The following is a 10,309-nucleotide window of genomic DNA, read 5'->3' as shown; positions in this document are numbered from 1 at the left end:
GGTAGATCTAGAACAAGCACCAAATTTTTAAATGTTCAAGATCTCTAGCTCATGAAACATTTCTTCTTACCTAATGTGTTTGATGTAGGATCATTCAGGCGCATGGGGAATCCTACATAACCAAAAGCAAATGTTCTCTTTAATTCCTTTTATAGTGGTGTTAATTTTGTCCTTGCAAGAAAGGCTTTCAAGCATCCCTCATACTCAACCAATAGAGTGATGTTAAATTTGTAAGGTTCAAAGTTATATGGTTTAAAGACAATATTTTAATGTCTCTTGTTTCTTAAATTTTCTTCACTAGAATTGACTAGATTAAAGCCCTACATCCAAGCAAGTTGTTGATAATTTATTTCTTTTTTGTGCTTAAAAATTAAATTCTAGTGCCCCTATTTTGGGATATTCTATACCAGGCATATGGCAATGATAGGAAAGTGGAGGAGTTGCAAATGAATTAATGGAAGGAGTTACAATTAGAATATTGAAATTGATGTCAAAGGGCCAATCAATGCCATTCAAATTGAACTATTTAACACAAAAATAATATTTTATTTTGGACAATATCTTCATGTACTTTTTGGCTAACCTATTTTTTCTAGCTTATTTTTCATGAGTTGCCTTTTGGCCAACCTATTTTCATGACTTGTTTTTTGGCTGACCTACATTTTTCTGACTTGTTTTTTGGCTTACCTGGTTAGAAAAGTTTATTTTAAATTAATAAATAAATGTTAGCTTATGTAATTCAGAGATCATAACCTTTGGTGAAAGGTTGCATGTAGAGAGATATAAATAGAGATCACTTGGAGTTCATTTAATTACTCATTCATTGCATATCTTTCGTGATTCGAGAGTAGAAGAAGAATAGATTTATGAGTAGAAATCAGACTTCTTAGAGAAGATATTCATATCATACATATAAAGAGAAAACCTAAGGTAGAATTTTTCAGAGATAAATCTCATATCTAGAACATTTATTGAAAAGATCTTTGCAGATGTGAGTGGGGGCATTTTGCAGATTTTAAGAGAAAAAATTGAGGCAGATTTTCTTGAAGTCTTTAAAGGGATAGATAAAATCAAACAACATCATTATCATTCTACATTTTGAAGATTTGAGCCTTCTACTTTGCAAGAATTTGAGGTTTGAACCTCTAATTCAAGAGAGTGGAGTCTCTTGGTGAGTCAATATGTAATGGAGGGGATTGATGTCTTCGATGGGTTGGTGCTTACAAAGATTATAAGAAGTTTCTAATACAAAAGAAATATTTTGATGCAGTTTTCTCCCATGATCATTCCACTTAAAATCATGTGTGAATATTTCCTTCTTTTGTAAGATCTTAATTGTGTGGATGCTTTTTTTCTTTGCTTTCAAATTGCTAAAATTAAAAATTGTGAAAGTTGGTTTTATATTGATTTACCCTAGTTTTAGTACAAGTGTATGTGTTTTCTTTGATTACAAATTGTTGTCCTACATTTTTTCACCACAAAATGTAGGAAATGATACGAAATTTTTTCAACATAATTTTTTTTTTCTTTAAGTTAGTTCATTATTTAACTAGTTAGTATTGATCAATCAATCAAGTCCAGATTGTGTAATGAACTCTTTTACTAAAGGCTTTTGTCAAGTAATTTTAGTTTTTCTATTTGTTGAGCCTATACTTGATTTTTGAAGCCTTCAATGTCTTTTTCGCATTTTGAGTATGGGTTTGTTAGCTTTTGGTATTTTGGTTTTTCTCAAATCATTGCTTTCAATTTTTCCTTTGATTCAATCTATCTTAGGGCTTAATCAGAGTTGTCAATCAAAAGATATGATCATTTTAGTGCCCAAAAGTTGGACTCTATTAGCATGAATGTTGATGGTATTCCTTTGGGGGAGTATCCTAAGCATTGGAAAGTATTGACATGTTGCATTCATGACTATGTTTGTCATTGATGTGAACATAGCAGTAAGTCTATGAAGATTGGAAGAGTAGAAAATAGAGATCATAGTTGTATGGACAAGGTTCTGATTGTGTGGTGATGCACGGTCAAGGACATGTTGTACCCTATATCCTATTGATAAGAATAAATGCATAGAGTCTATGTCAAAGATCTACAAAAGCTATACATGATTTATAGAAAGCAATGCAAAGACAAAGTGCATGGAAAGCAGTTTCTGATGATCCTATTATATCTTCTAGCAGAGATATAATCTTGTGATGTGACATTAGACAATGATCGAGGATAGCTTGATGATGACATCAGCAAATGTGCAAGTCTTTAAGTCGCATGTGTGAATTTTTGTATAGACTATGAGCCAACAATGCTATTGTAATTAAAAAATAATTAATTATCATATTATAATTAATTGGGAAAGCCACAAGGTCAACTCGAGGAATTATTTTGAAGATAGGGTATAAAGGAAATATGTTTTCCATATTTGTATGATATGGAATGTGAATTAACTATGTGAAGTAATCAAAGAAGTATGAATTAGAGAAGAGTCTTGTGGCAAATGCAAGTAAGCAATCCAAGGGATTATTAGATGCATAGTTCATGATCTGGTATCAAGAATAGAAGGAGCAGAGGTCTGGTTGATAGGATTGAGAAAGAGGAATAAAGTACAATTAAATTCTATTATTTTGCAAGGAATAATATAGAGATCATTTGGACAGTGGGTTCATTGGTCTTTCCTTTAAAGTTGTTTGGATAGTGGGTCCATCTACCTTCTACAACTCCTAACAGGGTTGACACAACTCCTAACATGGTTGGAATCTCCTAATAGGGATTCAAAGTCTCCTAACAGGGACTTATATCAACTAAATGTTGTTATAGACTCCTAATAGGGTCCATCCTCTAACAAAGAATATTTATATTAGCACATCATCTTGTGGGTACCATCCCCACCAGGGTTTTCCCTCTAATCAAGGGTTTCCCTAGTTAACACATCTATTGTTATTGTGCATGAGTATCTTGTTGTGGTTTCTGATTATATTGTTTATATGGTCAATTTTGATTAAGATTGATAATTATACTAATAGTTATATAACTATCAAAGCATCAAGTTCTTGAAGAGAAAGCTTAGCAGCTTTGGGAGATCAATGGAAAATCTTTTCAGAAAGGATAGTCTGAAATTTGGAGTCAACTATGATAGATGGAAGGATAAGATGAAAACTCATCTATTGTGTATTGATTCAGGTTATTGGCTTTTAACAAAAGGAAAGTAGGAAATTGTAAAAGAAGAAAAGCTTGAAAAATGCAGTGAAGCAGAAAGAGATCTATTTATGTGTAATATGCAAGTTAGAGAAGCTTTACTATCAACTCTTCCAAAGAATTAATACAATTAGGTAAAGTCTCTATTAACATCTTATGAGATTCTGAAAACATTAGAATCTACTTTTGAAGGTGATAAGCATACAAAGAGAATAAGATTACAGAATTGGATATGTGCATCTCAAGATGCTAAAATGATGGAAGATGAATCTGTAAGAAGCTATGTTGGTAGAATATTTGAGATTGTTGCAGGAATCAAATCATATGGTGGATCCAAAAAAGAAGATGAGGTTGTATGGAAGATCTTGAAAACCTTGACACCACCATTCAAGCAAGCAGCCCAGATGATTGAACTTATGATACCCTGTACTACGAAATTTACTAGAGAACCTTGCTTGGAAGATTGGAATCAATAGAAGTAGGTCTGAGACATTCAAGAGAATTGATAAGAGTTGAAACAACTTTCAATGCCTTAAGTGTTCGGCCTAGTTTAACTAGTAGCACGAACACACATGGAGATTTGCTAGCAGCGGTAGAACCAAATCTAATGAAGATAAGAAGATTGAAGAAGGTATAGCCCTTCTTGTAAGAAGAGAACTAGATGGTAAGAATATGTTTAAATGTTGGACTTGTAATGAATTTGGTCATTATGCATCTAAATGTCTAAAAGGGAGAAAAAGAATAAGGGAAAGTTTAAGCCTAGAAGACCTAGAAATTGTCTATTTGCTAATGATGATGAGGAATCTAATGAAAAATTTTAGAGTGAAAGTGATGATGAGCTAGGATTCATAGCCACTAAGGAAGATGGTCTTCAAATAGAAATTAGAGAGGAAAAAGCTCTAGTTTCCCAAGTTGAAAAGAAGTTTGATTGGATAATAGATAGTGGATGTTCACATCACATGACTGGTGATATGAATAAGTTTTTAAAATTTAGGAATCATGATGGAGGTATTGTTAGAGTTGGTAACAATGCAGCCTGTCACATGATAGGGATAGGATCTATTACTCTTGATGGAAAGACTAATACTGATGATGTTTACTTTTTTGATGGATTAAAGCATAACCTGTTGAGTGTTGGACAGTTGGTAGATAAAGGTTATATGTTGCAATTCATAGAGAAGACTTGCATATCAAAGACAAAGATTGTAAGTTGATTGAGACAGGAACAAGGTCTAGAGGTAATGTATTTGAATTGAATCTTACTAAAATAACATGTTTGGTTGCTAAAGTCGATAACAATTGGCTATGGCATAGGAGTTTTTGTCATATAAATTTTGATAATATTGTGAATGTTAATAGCACATTTGCAGTTAGAGATTTGCCTAAGATAATAAAGCTCGCTAAATTGTTTGCAAATAATGTATCTTAGCTAAAAAGAAGAAAGTATCATTTCCTAACAAGAAGTTCACTACTACAGAGAAGCTGGAGATTTTTCACATAAATTTGAGTGGTCCCTCAAGAACAAGAGGATTCTATGGAGAAAGGTATTTCATGATTTTTGTTGATGATTTCACTAGAATGATGTGGGTAGCATTCCTTAAAGAAAAATCCAAAGCATTTGAGAAGTTTAAGATATCTAAGAATAGAGTTGAAAACGAATCTAGTGTTAAGATAAAATGTTTGAGATCAGATAGAGGAGGAGAGTTTTCCTCTAGAGAGTTTAACATGTTTTGTGAATAAAATGGAATCAAGAGATAGTTATCTTCACCCAAGACACCTCAGCAGAATGGAATTGTTGAAAGATGAAATAGATTAGTAGCAGAGGAAGCAAGAGAAATGATGTTCGAAAATGATGTATCCAAGACATTTTGGAGAGAAGCAATCAATACAGTAGTGTACACTATGAACAAAGTATAGATTAGAAAAGGTATGGATAAGACTCCTTGTGAATTAGGGTTTGATCATTCGCCCTCAGTAAAGTATTTCAAAATCTTTAGAAGAAAATGTTATACAAAGAGAGATGATGATATTCATAAGTTTGATCCAAGAAGTGATGAAGGTATGTTTCTTGGTTATTTGTTGAAAAGTAAAGCTTACAGATGTTTTAATCATAGAACTAAGACTACAGTTGAATGCGCAAATGTAAAAGTTGATGAAAAAATTGGAATTAAGGAAAAGATAATGGATTACAATTATGATGAAGAAGAGGATAATACTAGAATTGTTAGACAGAATGTAGAAGTTTTCTTTGAGATTAACAATGATATGCAAAATGATGTGCAAATTGTTGAGCAAAGAGGACAAAGATATAAACCAAGGGATGAGATAAGAGTGGAGTTAGCAACTCCTACTTCTAATAGGAATTTGACAAAGAATCGCCCTCCAGAGAAGATAATTGGAAGTAAGGACAAAGAAGTGTTGACAAGAAATAAAGTTAATGAAGAAAATTTTTTGATTTCTCAAGTTGAACCTAAGAGTGTAGATGAAGCCTATAAAGATTATCATTGGATTCGAGCCATAAAAGAAGAATTAGATAAGATTGTGAAAAATGAAACATGGGAATTAGTTCCACGACCTAAAGACAAGAATGTTATTGGAACCAAATGTGTATTCAAAAACAAGATGAATGAGCAAGGCGAAGTTGTAAGGAACAAGGCTAGACTTGTGTGCAAAGGGTATGCACAACAAGGAATAGAGTATGAAAAGACATATGCCCCTATAACCATAATGGAAGTAGTAAGAATGTTCTTGGCTTATGCAGCAAACAAGTAATTTCAAAGTATGTTAGATGGATGTAAAATCAGCCTTCCTGAATGGAGAACTTGAAGAAGAGGTATACACTGAGCAACCTAAAGGATTCCCTCTGACAAAGGAAAAAGATATGGTATGAAAACTGAAGAAAGCTCTATATGGTCTTAAGCAAGCACCTAGAACCTAGTATGTAGATAGTAACTTGTATTTAAAAGAAATAGAGAATGGTTTGTTGATAATAGTAATATTTGTTGATGAAATAATATTTGGAGGTAATGATGAAGCAAGTGATAAGTTTGCTAAAGAAATGAAGAATGAGTTTGAGATGAGTATGATAGGAGAAATAAAGTTTTTCTTAGGTTTGCAGATTGTTCAAAATAGTGATGGCATTTTTATTTTACAAGCTAAGTATTTGAAAGACTTGTTGAAGAGATTTAGCTTGGAAAGTTGTAAACCTATTAGTACACCAATGATAACTAGTCATAAGTTATCTAGCAAAGATGAGACACCTACAATTGAGCAGAAGAAGTATGGATCCATGATTGGAGGTCTACAATATCTTACTCATACCAGACCAGATATAGAAAATGTAGTTGGGATTGTAGCTAGATTTCAAGATGATCCTAGAGAGTATCATTATGTAGCAGTAAAAAGGATTTTCAGATATTTGAAGGGGACATCCAATTATGGGATATGATATGATAGATAGAGTTATTTCACTCTATGTGAATATACTGATGTGAATTGGGCAGGTAGTATAGATGACAAAAAGAGCACTAGTGGTAGAGCATTCTTTCTTGGAGGAAGATTGGTTTATTGGCTAAGCAAGAAACAAGATTGTATCTTGTAGAGTACAACTAAGGCAGAGTATGTTGTAGCAGCTAATAATTGTAATCAAGTGATATGGATGAAGAAAATGTTAAAAGACAATAGGATAGAATTTTCAAAATCTGGTATCATATATTGTGATAACACAAGTACAATGAGTATGTCTATGAATCTTGTATTGCATTCTAAGACTAATCATATATCTATTAAGTATCATGTTTTGAGAGAGAAAGTAGCAAAAAAATCATTAGATTAGAGTATATGAGTACCAAAGATCATATTGCAAATATCTTTACAAAGCCCTTACCTAAAGATATATTTGAGTACTTGAGAGGTATGGTCGGGGTTATGCCCCTACCTACTTCAGAGTAGATGATGTAGAGATTGCATTAGTCCAGTGGTACAGAGGATTATTGTTTGACTAAACTGAATGTTGATGCTTCCTATATGGGGGAGTATCTGTGATGAGCATAGTCATTAAGGACTCTTGGTATTTGGTATTGAATAGTGTCTTTGGACACTTGAATTGGTTAAAGTCTTTGAGCAACAATTGACATAATGAGGTCTTTGTCATTGATGTCACTGGGAAAGAAGAGTGCATGAAAAACATCTCCTAAGTGTGTATGGGGGAGATATACAGCATGAAGATATAGAATAGAGTAGTGTTCCCAAAGGATTTCAAATTTTATTGATGTGGAAGATTTGAAAAGATGAGAGCAGTAGTAGCAACCGTAGAGTATTGTTTGGTATTCTTGTAACTTAGACGTTTTTCATCTATGTTGTCATCAATGCCAAAGGGGGAGATTGTTAGCATGAATGGTGATGGTATTCCTCTGGGGGAGTATCCTAAGCATTGGAGAGTATTGACATGTTGTATTCATGACTGTGTTTGTCATTGATGTCAACATAGCAGCAAGTCTATAAAGATTGGCAGAGTAGTAGATAGAGATCATAGTTGTACGGACAAGGTTTTGATTGTCTGGTGATGTGTAGTCAAGGACATGTTATACCTTATATCCTGATAATGAGGTTAAATTTGCAGAGTCTAAGTTGAAGATGTACGAAATCTATAAGTGATTTACAGAAAGAAGTACATAGACAGACTACATGGAAAGTAGTTTCTAATGATCCTATTCTAGCAGAGATATAATCTGGTGATGTGCAATTAGACAATGATCAAGGATAGTTTGATGGTGATGTCAACAAGTGTGCAAGTCTTGAAGTCGCATCTATGAAGTATTGTATAGACTGTGAGCAAATAATGCTATTGTAATTGTGAAATAATTAATTATCTTATTATAATTAATTGGGAAAGCCTCGAGGCCGACTCAAGGAATTATTTTGAAGATAGGGTATAAAGGAAAGATTTTTTCCTTGTTTGTGTGATATGGAATGTGAATTAAGTATGTGAAGTAATCAAGGAAGTGTGAATTAGAGTAGAGTGTTGTGGAAAATGCAAGCAAGCGATCTAAGGGATTATTGGATGCAGAGTTCATGGTCTGGTATCAAGAACAGAAGGAGCAGAGGTCTAGTTGACAAGTCAGAAAAAGAGGAAGAAAGTACAATTCAAATCTATTATTCTACAAGGAATAATATAGAGATCATTTGGACAATGGGTTCATTGGTCTTTGCCTTAAAGTTTTTTGGACAATGGGTCCATCTACCTTCTACAACTCCTATCAGGGTTGGCACAACTCCTATGAGGGTTGGCACAACTCCTAACAGGGATTCAAAGTCTCCTAACAAGGACTTATATGTACTAAATGTTGCTATAGACTCCTAACAGAGTTTATCCTTTAACAAGGCATATTTATAATAGTACATCATCTTGTGGGTACCACCCCACTAGGATTTTCCCTCTGATCAAGGGTTTTCCTAGTTAACATCTCTGGTGTTATTGTGCATGAGTATCTTGTTGTGGCTTCTAATTATATTGTTCACATAGTCAAGTTTGATCAAGGTTGATAACTGTGATAATAGTTGTATAATTGATTCACCCCCCACCCTCAATTATATTGGTGGACTATATATTCTAACATACTCTCTAGATGGAACTGCGTAATTTAAAATATCATATTTTATTTTAATGTTGACATTCACTTTTTGAAAATATAACTTAAATTCACTTTATGTTATTTTTTAAAGTTTCTTTATCTTTCAATTTTTTCACTTAAATTAACTATAGAGCACTTTATGTTATATTTTTAAGTTGAGTTGCTTTTTAATTTTTCACTTAAGTGGCTATATTAACTATATAGCTTGATTTAATTTTTGAGTTACTTTATCTTTTAATTTAAAACATTTTAGGAAATATTACTTTTTGAATGATATTTGCACATTGTATGTTAAAATATATAGTGTAAATATTAGTTATGGCCCAATTAAGTGATATTTCTTCAAAAATCAATTAAACATATGCTTAATTGATCACTTAATTGTGCAAACATGTCTTTTAACTCATCGGCAAGTTAATATGCAAATGCTCCTAGAGAATGAGTTTTTGAATAGAGGCGTGTAAATGCCTTTAACTTAAAATATGCAATCACTCTTCTAGAGTGAGCAATGTATATCCAAGTTTTTAAAATGTGCAATCACCCTTCTAGAGTATGTTTTGCACTAAAAAAGCTTATCAAATTCTTATTTTTAAAATATGTAATGCTCCTCCAAGAGTGTGTTTTGCACCTTGAGGGAATTTGACATATTTTTAAGCATGTCATTGCACTTGGGGAATGTGTTTTGCATGTACATGTTTTTAAAATGTGTAATTGCACTCCAAGAGTGTATTTTTTACCAAATACATATTTTAAAACATGTAAACACTCCTCAAGAGTGTGTGTGGCATGAAAGAGGCAAAAGAGATGTTATTTAAAATACATAATAGCACTCCAAGAGTGTGTTTGGGAAAAAAAATACATGTAATGCCTTCTTGAATCTAATTTTTTGCTTCTTAGAGCAAAAAATGTCTATGTTCTTGCTCTAAGAGACCACGTTTTTGGTGATTTTTCCCAGACCTCTCCATGAAGTGTCTTGAAATCTCTTTCTCAAGAGGCATTTTTGCATCCTCATACATTTCCATGCATTTGGCATCCATATCCATGCAAGAATCGATTGATTTCATGCTCATTTGGATCCACATTTTGCTCAAAAACACCCAAATTTGGGGTTTTGAAAGTACAATTTGGTTTTTAAGTGTCATTTTGGCCTTTGATGGTATTATCTTTGCATTAGAGGTCACGTTTTTGTTGTCTAATGCAAAAAAATGTTGCATGTAATGCCTTCTTGAATCCATGTTTTAGTCAAAAACAAGTTCTTGTGCATTTTGCCAAAAATGACTCATGCATTGGTGATCATTGACCACATTTTGGGCATATCCATGTAAAATGGTCATTCATTGTTCATTTCAAATTGACCATTGCCAAGTTGAAGAGGTCAAAGTTTGTTTTGAAAATTTTCAAAGTTGGCACTTCTTTCTCCTCCATATTTAGCTCATTTGTCTCCAAATAAGTGGACATTTTCAATCTTGTTCATTAATTTGTACTTATCT

The sequence above is a fragment of the Cupressus sempervirens genome, chromosome 2 (genome assembly GCF_028749045.1).
Source record: "Cupressus sempervirens isolate cs-2001-9-10 chromosome 2, ASM2874904v1, whole genome shotgun sequence".
NCBI classification, from domain to species: Eukaryota; Viridiplantae; Streptophyta; class Pinopsida; order Cupressales; family Cupressaceae; genus Cupressus; species Cupressus sempervirens.
This window is presented reverse-complemented; position numbering follows the sequence as displayed.